Source organism: Tympanuchus pallidicinctus, unplaced genomic scaffold, assembly GCF_026119805.1.
Source record: "Tympanuchus pallidicinctus isolate F22 unplaced genomic scaffold, pur_lepc_1.0 scaffold26, whole genome shotgun sequence".
Taxonomy (NCBI): Eukaryota; Metazoa; Chordata; class Aves; order Galliformes; family Phasianidae; genus Tympanuchus; species Tympanuchus pallidicinctus.
Genome location: NW_026294743.1, coordinates 4955542 through 4968261, shown reverse-complemented (window position 1 = coordinate 4968261; position 12720 = coordinate 4955542). Strand labels below are relative to the sequence as shown.

At 39.0% G+C, this 12720-nt stretch overlaps 1 protein-coding gene across 4 annotated transcripts in view; it reads right to left on the bottom strand.

Moving 5' to 3' along the window:
• The window catches only part of SLC7A11 (solute carrier family 7 member 11), a 109660-nt gene extending 98491 nt beyond the window's left edge, over positions 1–11169 (bottom strand). For all 4 annotated transcript variants that reach the window (XM_052690200.1, XM_052690199.1, XM_052690202.1 and 1 more), the window contains exons 1-3: positions 11072–11169; positions 9233–9375; positions 7976–8108 (exon numbers count right to left, since the gene is read on the bottom strand). The gene's annotated coding sequence lies outside the window, so the exon portion shown is untranslated. The remainder of the gene's footprint in view (positions 1–7975; positions 8109–9232; positions 9376–11071) is intronic.
• Positions 11170–12720: the final 1551 nt, after the last annotated feature.

Genomic DNA, 12720 nt, shown 5'->3' with positions numbered 1-12720 from the left:
CCTCAGAATAATCTCATAGAACTGTAAATTCAATCACCAACCAAAACGTATCCCAAACTTCTTCTCTAAAACTGCACTTCAAACTCAGAAGACTATGTAGTCTATAAATTATGATCAGCTGAACTGTGATGCAAACATTTGTCTTTGCAGAATGGAAATATTGAATTGCAATGAAAGTGTACAGTGTTTCTATTCTAACCAGGTGTATCTTTATTTTAATCAAAAACACCTAACTATGTAATATTCAATAACTGCATACTATTCTACATTATTAAGGATCCATGTTTCTGAGAGGATACAGCAAACTTCAAGTTTGGTGTTTATTTTTAGACATCACTTCTACGCCTGCTTCCTAATAATTTGCCATGAATAAATGGAGAGAAAAGGCAACGACAACCATTAATATATTAATAAACCATTAATTTAACAAAAGGTAAATATTACAAATGAATACAGAAAGGGAAGAACAGGCTTCTGTTTTACTTGGAAGTTTTTCAGGTTTTTCCTTAAAAAGGATGGTGAAACAAAGAATAATACCTCAACAAGGTCACCGTTCTAATAGATATTTATTTTTAAAACCTACCCAAAATCTAACCAAAATTTAGCAAACTGAATTTCAGTGAGTGTTCAGCCAGAGAGTAATCAGACATAAAATTAAAATAAAAAATATGTATTAACAACAGAATGCACTGTGCTGATTCGCCTAGAGTAAAAAATGAACTAGTTATTAGTTCCAGCCCATTCTTTGTTGTGATCTCATTATAAAATCCTGAATGAAAAACACTTATCCTCTTTCCCTGCTGAATGTGCTATTCTCTGTCTTAGGACATCCATCTCCTGTTGCTCTTGCTGTTGTTGTTTATTGAAATGCCTTTCGGAATGTGATAAATGCGTTACTACACACAGGTCTGGCAGCAGTTAGACATACACAGCAGGCATTTCCTGTAGCTTTCTTTCTTCATTATGGAAGATCTGCAACTAGATTTCTTCCCCAAATATGAATGACATTACCTAGAAAGCCAAGAAGTTTTTAGGTTTTTTTAGGCAGCCCTAAGTCATTATGTAAAACAACACCTTTATTTTCAAAAACTACTCTTGGGGCCATCCAGCTTCCCATTTCAGTCTCATGAAATTCCCCCCCACCGTGGCCGCAAGTTCTGTCAGAGGAGGTTTAGGCTAGACATAAGGAAGAACTTTTTCTCTCAGGGCGTGGTCAGGCACTGGAATGGCTGCCCAGAGAGGTGGTGCAGTTGCTGTCCCTGGCAGTGTTCAAGAGGCATCTGGACGACGTGCTGCGTGATACGGTTTAGTGCGAGTGGTGGCAATGGTGAAGAGGAGATGGTTGGACTGCATGGTCTTGTTGGTCGTTTCCAACCTTGCGATTCTATGATTCCGTGATCTCATGCACCAGTCAGTACCTCCTCACTGCACCACATCCTCCCGTTTCAGGGTGACACATAAACCTAATCTTAACAAATTAAATACTCAGGCTACTTCCTCACCAGGACTCGACTCTATTTTCAGTCATTCAAAAAACAATTTTCCTAATGAAGACCCAATCCTCTTGGGAAATGAGGCCCAAATTTGCTCATCATGGCTGTCATTCACTAAGATACTCAGCATACACCATCACCCAAGACAGGTCCAGGTCATGCAGTAGAAACATAGAGAGCAGCCTATGAGTGCCAATTAGTGTTCAGATTCGAGCTGACTCAGCTGCAGTAGTAAGATAGTTTAAGTTTTTTTGTGTACCAGCAATTTTCTGCTTTCTTGTGCCTATCCTCCAGCTATTACCATGCTTCACCATTAAGATCTCTTTTTTTCTCCCACTTAATTCCAAATTTAGCTATCGCTTCCTTAGGCTCCTGACTTTTCTTACTTGTTCATCTACTTTTTGTATTACAGGCTAATGATCTGTCAACTAATATTAAATTATTTGCTCTCCTAATTACCTATTTTGAAATAATGGATTGTGGAATGAGGGGGCTACCTTAGCACTTTCCCTGTACATTTCAAAAGCAGAAAGGATTGAAACATTAGAAATGAAAGACTGCAACCCCAAGAGAAGTCTGGCTCTATTTATTACTCACAAAAATACGTCATCCACAAAATTTAAACATTTTACACTATTTCTGTAGTATTTATTTCTTGTCCACTTCCACTATCAGTTGCTTTCACTAAGAAGCCTATGAGGTTTTCTCATTTTGAAATCACATGTTCAAAGCGTGCTGAACATTTAATATCACCATAATGTTGTACAGTAAAACCATGAGGAAAAAAAAGTGGTTGAATGCACTGCCTTTTTTTTTCCCCTCATAAAAATATTTCCTAATTGCGAATGGAAAAAAAAAAAAAGATTTTAAACAGCTGACCAGGTTTAGGATCAGTTGCAACACAGAAGTTACACAGACAATATACTCAAGAGCTCAAATTCTCCAAAACTTCAAGAGCCTCTGCTAATGTCACTCTTCCTTATAACAGGGAAATGATAGTAGTAGAGTTGCCAATGGAGCATACTCGTACAGGAAACAAGGTCCCCTACCTGTCTCCTTCAAATCCCGTAATTATTTTTTTTGGATCGATTTTTGTTCGTGTTTTCAACTCTTCCAGGACTCTACAATGAATCATTTAGACCAGGGGAGCAGCGTGGTTACCTCAAACTTCTGAATAGACTGAAGGTGTAAAAAGACATGGAAAAACACTGACTGAAAACCTGCTGGCAACTCAGTAGAGACATTGAAAGGAGCCAAATACAGATCCTCTCTTTTGGACACTCAGATTTAGAAAATAAATTTACGCCAACACTCCACCAAGAGCTTCATTCTCATTTCATGAACACGAAATGCAGTTTGGCAAAAAAAGAGCATGTGGTTTTGGAGAAGAGATTAATGAAACCTTGCATCATTGTGAGGCACTTGCAAAGCCTACGAGAAAATTACATAATACCAGTTAGAGTAAAGTTGTGGCAGTAAGGCCATTCACAGTTGTATTCCTCACTGTTTGCTCCACCTTTAAACCTACACACTTTGTTCAGCAAACCATCCCAACTGAGACAGAAGGATCAAGACGGCCTGATTCTGAGTTAAGCCTTGTGATGCAAATCTCGTGCAATTTCCTCAAGAAATTTGCAATAAATTTTCAGAGATTATTAGTGCATACTGAGCAATATGTCTACCAAAATTCATTTCTTGGTACACAATAAAGCTCATTTTAAAGGACATTATGGGACAGATTAATGCAGAACATCCCTTAGCTTTCAATTGTTTGTTTCTATTATTACTCTCTAAAAAAACCCTCAGTAAACTTTCATGGCACCCTTAAAGTCCTCAGTAATCTGTGACATTAAACACAGGAAGCCTGAGAAGATTTCAGCTATGCCAAATATTCTGAAGATTAGCAGAAAAAATAAAATAGGAAATAACCAATGAGACCATAAGCCTACATTGATCTTTAACCTAAAACCCATGATGATTAAAAAAAAGTCCTAAAATAACTTTCAAACAAATCAGAGATAACTTTAAGAGAACTTCAATTTTCCTTGTGAATTGCAGCTAATTGCTAACAAAAATACCTGCATCTGTCAACAATTAGAGATAACTGAATTTAACTTCTTAAAAACCTAATCACAAGGTACTTCATCTCTCATCTGATGATATAATCAAGAGATGATGAAGAAACTCTTCTTTAAAACACTCACTTTGCCCTTGAATTCATCGGAGTGAAAGTCTCCACCACTGCAGCCTGCACAATATGGCTAAAGGTAAGGCAGCACAAGAGCAGTGTCACAGTGGGACATGCAGACCACTTCGTTAGCATTACGTCAGGTCATAATTAGCCATCTGCAAATGAAGGAAATGCCTTTTTTGTTCTTTCCCAAAGATCTGATTTCCATGAGGATTGAGGGGGGAGGGGGGGGGGGGTTGCTTGGTTGGTTTTATGCAAGAACATTAATATCTGACTGTATTTGCTAATAAAACTGTAACTCTCTTTGCTGCAAGACTGTGGGAGGGCAAGGCATGCAAATATCCATGTCCCTTTAATTATGTTTCCTGCAATCTCCTCCAGCTCCATAATTTTGTTTCTTTTCATTGAGTTTGCCTGCATATGGAAGAGTTCTAGTCCATATTCTGAACAAGTTTTGGAGATCATCTTTTCAGAGAAGATTTCCTCTGAAGCGGGAAAAAGTTTAATATCATACTTCCTGAAAACAGAGGCAGGTGCTGCACAAAGCAGTTCCAAATCGTTTAAGAACTGAATTACTGCCCAGCCTCAATGACCAGAGTTAGAATTTCACTGTGATTTAAGCAGCTCTGATACGAATTCAGGTTTTTGTGTCATCTGCACAACAAGACGCCCATTCTGGTCATGCAAGTTATTTTCTTCTCACCCTGGGACCAAAGGAGAAAGATTCCCACTTGGCTGACTATCACAGGCTGCAGTTAACAGTGATACCTACAGAAATTCAGAACAGCCCTGAGAGGTTCGGCTGCTTCCATGCCTCCCCGCTGCAAAGGGGAGCATCTGTATTGGCAGGGTCAGCATCATGCTAAGCAGGGCAGACTTGCTCATGCATAGTGACAAGTGACTGTCACTCTGAATGGAAAGCAGCGGGGCACCGTGTATTTTGCAAAAGGTTTTTAAGTCACTTCCTCCTTTTCCTGTGAGCCAAAGTCCAATATAATGCACGGAGAATAATAAAAGAGATGCCCTTAGACTCTAATTTCAGGTTTACAACACAGAAAATGTTAATGGGAGTTAAATCAACTATTGACATTTATGACAATAATTTGCTGTGCTGCCTCTGACCCGCAAGACAATATCAGGATAATAAAGGCTTAGGGACTTGCCTGAGCTGTCAGTTTGCCCACCTAACGGGCAACTCCTTGATTTACAGACAAAGAGAACTCAGTGAGGACAGTTTTACCTTTGAAGTAGGCTCACACACAGGCAATCACATCACCTTTCATATCCATTCTATCCACAACATATGCAAAGTTAGGTCTTGAAACATGTTTTTAGAGGAAGAAAGCTAAACTGCTATTGAACATTATAGCATACAAAACAAGCAGCCAGTGTGACATCCTTATAAGAAAAATGCTTAAAAAAAAGTAAAAGATAACTTGCAGAAACAAGATTAGCTTCAAAAATATGAAGCAATTATCTTCAAAACTAATTTTAAACCAAGTAATCTCTTCTCCTAGGTAAGAAGTGATAGGACAAGAGGAAATGGCCTGAAGTTGTGCCAGGAGAGGTTCAGGTTGGATATTAAGAAGAATTTTCTCTCAGAAGGATGTGGTGAGGCACTGGAACAGACTGCCCAGGGAGGTAGTGGAGGTCACCATCCCCAGATATGTTTAAGGAAAGGATAGATGTAGTACTTGGGGACATGGCCTAGCGGGCAATGTCGGTGGAAAGTGGATGATTAGACTAGATGATCTTAGAGGTCTTTCCCAACCTTAAAGATTCTATGATTCTAATATAAAGGAGATCTGAGACAACAAGAGACCATCTTTTTTTCTTAAGGATTTTTTCTGTAAAGAATGTAAAAACTTGGGGAATAATGCAGCTTTTTCTTCAGAATAATACTTAACATTAGAAACTAATAACACACAGCAAGCAGGCAGTTCTGTATTTTCACAACGTAGATTCATCCAATTCCACATCATGGGCACAATTGTAAATATCTTTTTTGACATTAACAGAGCAAAGAGCACATAACAGCTAAAACTTCACATTCTAGAATTTTCTAAGCAGAATGTTAGTATTAACATGGCAAAGCTTGTGTACGCCAGGAGAAAAAGCATGTTAAATACTCATATCTTGTCATGTGATTTTGTGTCCATACAGGAAGCCTCATTTCTTTATGTGATTCTTCCCAAAACTTTATCCTTGCCTATGGATTCTCTGCTGAAGCCTGGCCCAATAGAGAGTAACCTGGCTTGAGCATTACAGGGAAGAATGCTTCTTACACGCCATGCCCAAGTGTTAGCTGATTGTTGGATGAGAACATATTCCAGAAGTACAAGGGACAACGAGATGGGGTTTAGCACTCCATCCTGTATTTATGCACTGGACAGTAGGCAGTATTTATTTAAGTATACTTTTTTCTAATTATGTAATCATGTGGAAAAGGTGGAATGATGAAACCCGTCACAGTCCTTAATTAGCCCAAATTCTACTGAATTAAAGAGAAGCTTTTCGTCTTTAAGAATTCAGGTTCAGATAAATCTTCCTGCACCCAGCAGTTGATCATTATTTTTCCCTTGAAGGCTGATTAATTGCTTCTATACAGTAACTATTTTCCTGGCTTATGTAACTGAAATCCTTTTCATTTGTGTCTCGTCATTTTTATTTTCTAACCAATCTACTGGCAACAGCATCATCCTGCCTCAGCAATTCCTATAGACTGAATAAATGTCGCATGAAAATACCTAAGTTTCTCTTCATCCGTTTTAAACTTGTTGCCTTTTCATTTCAATGTTCCTTTGTTCTTTCATGATGAGAAAAAGGACTGAGCTTCTCCATACCAGTTCATATTTTATATAACCCTAACATCTCCTTCCTTCACTAGGTCAAGCCAGCCCCTCTGCTTCTAATAATTTCCATTGCCCTCTCAATCTCTTCTATTTCTGCCATGTCCTTCCGCAAGTAATTCAACTAGAGTGCATTCAAGGTTAGGAGAAAGATGTACCTCTGTTTAGATAACACCAATTAAATATTTCCTGTATAATTTTGTGTCACTGTCTAACATACCCCATCACTTCACTTGCTCTTACTGCTACCACAGACACTGTCTCCACCTCCACAGCACTGACCCTACGCACCTCGTAACCTCTGTAAGTCAACACATTTCAGTAAATTTAGTCTGGAGATCAAAGCCTGACAACAAAACACCCCAGCTCATGCTATCTTCTACAGCTCATGTTCTGCCACCCCTCACACAAAGAGCCCATGGCTCTGACTGCAGACCCTGAGCATCCCTGCAAAACAGAGCGATTACAGCACCCCGGAGGCACTGCAAACCAAGACCCTGCCCTCACAAAAACTTACTCAGTGTTCGCAAGAATTAAGTTACATCTCTGCCCAGAAGCCTGCTAAGGTGAGGGTCATATTTATTTCTGTTTCTCAGTTTTAATCACCTATTCCTGTGCACAGCACGTGGTAGCCATCTGTTTGCAACATTTCCTAGGGTACTGGTTATTTCTATTATGAAGGGTGCCCGTTTCCCTCACCATATAGGTTAGTCAGTTTTCTGTTTGTTTTTGTTTTGTTTTCTTGTTTTTTTTCCAAACACTATCAGGGCAAACATGCTACCTACAATTACAGTTACTCTGCCATAAATTATTGATGACTCTCAAGAGCCTGTTTGCTTCAGAGAGAGAGAGAGAGAGAAAAAGGATTGTTTACCTAATAAAAGATCACGCCAGTAGTTTTCAACACCGATTTTTTAAAAAAAATCTAATGATCTTGCAGTACTGGAAAACACAGAAATATTTATCGTTTTATTTGGTAAAGTTTACTTTCAGGTTAGGAGATATGTTCTCAAGGTGATTGATTTTATTTTTGATTCATATCTTATTTCCCCACAGTGTTGTAGAGTAACGTAGAAATATATATAGTATGCTGCATTTAACTCCTTTGCTGCCTTCTGCTAAACACATTGAGACACAGTATTTACGTTCAGGAGATCATTGCCCTGATAACTGACCCAGAGCTCAGGGCACAGCCCACCAGGATAGTGAGATTCATACCTGCAGCAAGACAAAAGCTACACTTGAGGAAGGAAACTGTCTCGTCTCATCTGATCTACCTAGACTGGAAGCTCACCTCAACTGACCAGTTCTCAAGATCTAAAGCAGCTTTCTAAGCAACTCTGCAACACAACTGTTATACATACAGTTTGAAATTTAGAACTTATCTTAACTCTCTCTTTTAGAGATGATACGGGTACAGATTCTCTGGTATTTTTGCTCACCAATACTTCAATAGCAGCTAATCCACTGTGTTTCAGACACACTGTCATACACCTCTGAGATCCCACAGCTGGAGATCACATGTTCATCATCTGACAACAGATCATTTAGTAAAGTAGGAAGGCATGGAGCAATCTGCCAAGAGATTTCACACTCGGCTCTACTGTAATTCATTCTCAGAGAGTGAAATGCACATACTGTTTTTGAGAAGACCTTCCCTGGAAATAACAAGCTAACCATAAAGGGAATAAAAAAGAAAAAAGAAAGCACAAAGTCCTTCAGTGTTTCATTTCTTCTCACGGCCCTTTCTTTTGTAAAGCATTTGAAATGCTATAGTGAGGAATTCTTTTGAAATATCATAGGCTGAATTATATCTGTAACGTGATGAAAAATTCAAGGCAGATGCCCAAGCAGAAGAAAATGCAATTAGACAGATACAGGTGCCCCAGCTGTCTGAGAAGAGAGGAGATACATAATGGGGTAAAAAGTAGCAAAGCAACATCTAAGTGGCTGTTCTGTAACTGGTTTACTGCGTCAGACACACACTTTTCTTCTCCCACACCCCATCACTTTGTTCAGGTTCCCTTGACAAAAAATCAAGGTGCTTGTACTAGGGATGAGCAATAGCACTCACTGACCAGCTCTGCCACCTGCCTGGCCAGGATGGACACAAAGGTTTCTGAGAGCACCATGGAAGCATCATTTATTTTTCCTCCCCTAGATTACTTCCAGTTTTGTCTCAGCCTAAGCTATTTGCAGGTCACAGCAAGGTGTGCGTTTAGGTCTCTGCCTCTGAAGGCTGCAGATCTCCATGAGCATTAACAGCTCCATCAGAAGCAGCTTTGTGAGCCAAAATCAAAGTAAAGAGGGACCTAAGTAATATCTGACAGGTCTGTGTAGGCCTACTTTACAGACTTAAAGATCCCACATGGAAATGCAGCATTTTTTTTCTTCCAAAAAACTCGAGAATAAGCCTGGTAGAATTCATAGTGTTGGACTTGTTTGTTTTTGTTTCATTTTATTACGTTGTTGGGTTGTTTTTTTTTTTTTTTTTTTTTTTTTAACTCAGAAATATTTCAATACCTGTTTCTGGAAATGTTTCCCAAAAAAAAAAAAAACAAACCCAACTTTAAAGAACAAGAGTAATTTTTCAAATCACAGAATAGTTTTTCTTTTGGAAAAAAGAAGCACATTAAGCTGACAGGAAGAAAACACAAGTCCTCTTGTGGTTCTCTGCCTGCTGACTTGCAATTACTCACCACTCCACTCAAGTCGTCTTTGATTCTCCAAAAGAGGAATTCTGGGATTTGTGCATGAAGAAAACAGATCTGGATACTACTGAGAACAGAAGGAGGTTATCAGTGCTGCTGCCTGTGGTAGCTGTTCATCTTCATTTGTAATTCTGGAAAAGAAAAATACATCTGTCTTTTGTGGAAATAAGCATACAGTTGCCACCTAGAAACAAACAGGTAACCAAGTGATGAAACAGAGGCTTCTGGGGGTGTGTTCACCCTGCATTGCTTTTAGGACTTCCAAGGAAGTGCCAAGTAAGTTAGTGCACAAAGTGACACACCAACAGCTACGCAGGGGGTTCCCTAAAATCGTGAGGGCCAGAGAAATAGTGCTGACGAGCTGAAATAATTAGTTCTGCTTGAGTACTAGGCACACATGCCTGTAGTGCTTCAGGCCAACTCCAGTCACTGCAGCACTGTATGGTGTATTCACATTCCATAAAGGAAAGAGGCTGTGTTTGTGAGAGAAATTGCACCAGCATAATTTAGCACACAGCTTCAGTTCAACCACTCCCATTATGGGAGCTTCACCACAGCTTTCAGTGGGAGCCAGCTTAGGCCAACACTTGTACTTTTGATCAGTCCACCCTAAAGACAAATATTTCGGAGTAAACAATCTCAGCAGGAGCAAATAAAAAATTAAAAAGAAAAAGATAAAGAAGACTGCCCAAACTTGGACACCATGTAGGCAGTAATAACCGGGTGGGACATTTGAAGTCGTTTGAAGATGAGGTTTCATGTTGGCTGTCAGGAGTCAATCTTTTGTATACAGCAGACAGTGGGAAAACCCTCCAATTGGCTTTACTCAGCATCAGGAAGAGAAAGTTTATTGCCTGTCCCTGTGCTGCCTGCCATATAAGAGATGCTAGTCAGGATAACTGGGATACACAGATGAAAAGATAGCTAAAAACAATAAAGAGTCATTCCCAGAAACTAGAAGAGACAGAGTCAAACTTTCTCTGGTCCTTGAATGCCACAGGAATGTACCACCCCAGAGATATATGATGATAACATAGCTCTTAATACAACCTTGTACAGGAGGTAGCCTGATTTGCTGAACAACACAGTAGGGATGGAGAATTGAGGTTCTCTACCTCTAGATAGCCAGATCAGTCAATTTGCTTTATAGCTCAAACAGAATACAATTACACAGTAACACAGTGTTCACTGCTGTACCAACACCCACGTAGCAAAACAAATAAATCTATATTATTCATTTGGACTAACAGAAAGAATGAGTAACTTACAACCTCATTGTAAGGAAACACTGTCAAGCAATCAATTTCTCCCCACTTTGCAGTCAATAATTTTGCTCTGCTTTGGTTTTTGTGAATCAGCAGGAGACCGTTATTTTGTGACAGTGTTCTCCTGCTTATACCATCTCTTCAGGAACTGCAGGAACTCCCAACTGGCAGGATTTTACCAGTAAATATTGATTTAAGATTAAAAAATAAAAACCCTGTATCTGCTCTCCAAAGAAGCCTTGAAAGTAAAGAAGTGTTCTTCTTCTAATGAAGAACAGTACGAGAAGGGAAAAAAAGTCTTCTGTAGAGTTAAAGCCGGTTTGCTGCTAAATAGCCTCTTTGTATAATTAGGATTTGCAAAGTGGCAAAACACAATCCAATTAAGTGAGTTAGGTTCATATGATTAACATCAGACTGCCAGTATTGCTCTCATAGTTCATCAGTAGCATTACTAATTAGGACACCACTAGGCAGAGACATCTGACCTTGGCTCAGCCAGTTCAGATTACGGTTGACCCTTCTGAACCCTGAAAGAGCCTCACACTGCTTACTTTTTTCTTACCTAACTTACTGATGAACACTTTCCTATAATGTTCTGCATCCTTTGAACGTCATTCCATCAGTCGGCAGCCAGCATCAAATAATTAGCGCCTCTCTGACCAGTGACCGATGATCACAAAACTGAAAATGGATGAACAAGCTTTTGGCAGACATTTTTCTGTTAGCACTCTGAATTCACTACAATATTAAAATCAGTGCTGTGGCTAGAAAAGCAGCCTGGAAATAATTTTTAAGTTTCAAGTAGCAAAAAAATAGAAATGATCTTTTCTCGTCAAATAGTAACCACAAGTGGAAATGGTGTCAAGTGGAAAAGGTGTCACAAACGTTGCTCAACAGCAGCTTGGTAATCAAATCTGAGGGACTACTGCAGGGAAAACAGGATCTGTGATTCCAGCGTTGGCAACATCCCCGACCCATGACAGAAGGACAAACCATGGTCACTGATTGCTTTGCTTCAGAAGCTGCTGTTTCTCCTTCACAGTGCCGTGGTAGCTGTGACTGTAGCACTTATCTGGAGCAATTATTTCTTTCAAGTAGAAAAACAGAAAAACTTTCCAGATATTATTTTTGCATTATACCTTTGTGATTAGGCACCCTTAAAATCACGGCCAACAGAATTAAAAACTATAGAAAGTACCTGCAACTTTTTGATAGAGATCATACAGTCACTGATAAACATAATACAGAGCCTCTAAATACCAAGAGTAAATACCACAGAATCTATTTTTTTTTTTCTAGAACAGAGCACATCATCTGCTAAGTATAAAAAACAATATAACTTGATCAAATATTAAACTTATAACTTACAGAGCACATAAAACTCCAGTTTGACAGTACAACTCTTCCATGTGACACTACAACTCCTCGCCATATCCTTCCTACTTATGACTGCTATGGCAGAAATAAAAATACTGAACACAAAGTAACTGGAGGTCTTTGAGGATAAACCTCAGTAGCCCAAAACCAGTTACAACTAAAATGTATCTATGATATAAATAAGATGGTAATAAATGAATTAGCGACAGAGAGACAAACAATGAATTAAGCAAATTAGTGGGAAAATGAAACCTCTAAATACAAAAGAAAACTAATTATAGGATTAGAAGGAATTAAGTGACAGAGCCTGTGATGACACTGAACGTTACTCCATAATCCTCAAGATTCCCCTCTGTCTGCTGTTTCCAGCCTTTCCAGGAAGCATTCCAGAGAACAATTCACTGCTGCATACACCTCTCCAAAGTCTGCTCCATTTCTCAACTAACCCAACTGCTTCCTAGCTGATGCAAATCATTTTCCAAAGAAAGTACAAGCAAAGTACCATTGCTCTGCTCTCCTTCTGCTATGCTCTTCTTTTCATCATCTCCTTGATTCACTTCACTTAAGCCATTGGAAATGCAAAGGCCAAGGATGCTGAACTTTGCACGGACATTGTGGCTTCGTTCTTGACTAACTGGATGCCACTGACTTAATCCGCACTTCTTTCCAAGACCAACGCATATTTTCAAGTACCACAACAGTGCCTCAAAATATTGTTTAAGTACTCAAGACTTTTAGAAAGCTTCTTGTAAAATTCTACAGGAAAAAAAAAAGATTTAAAAAAAATGTATATATATATATATATCCATTCCCTCTGCTTTCCAATAATATCAA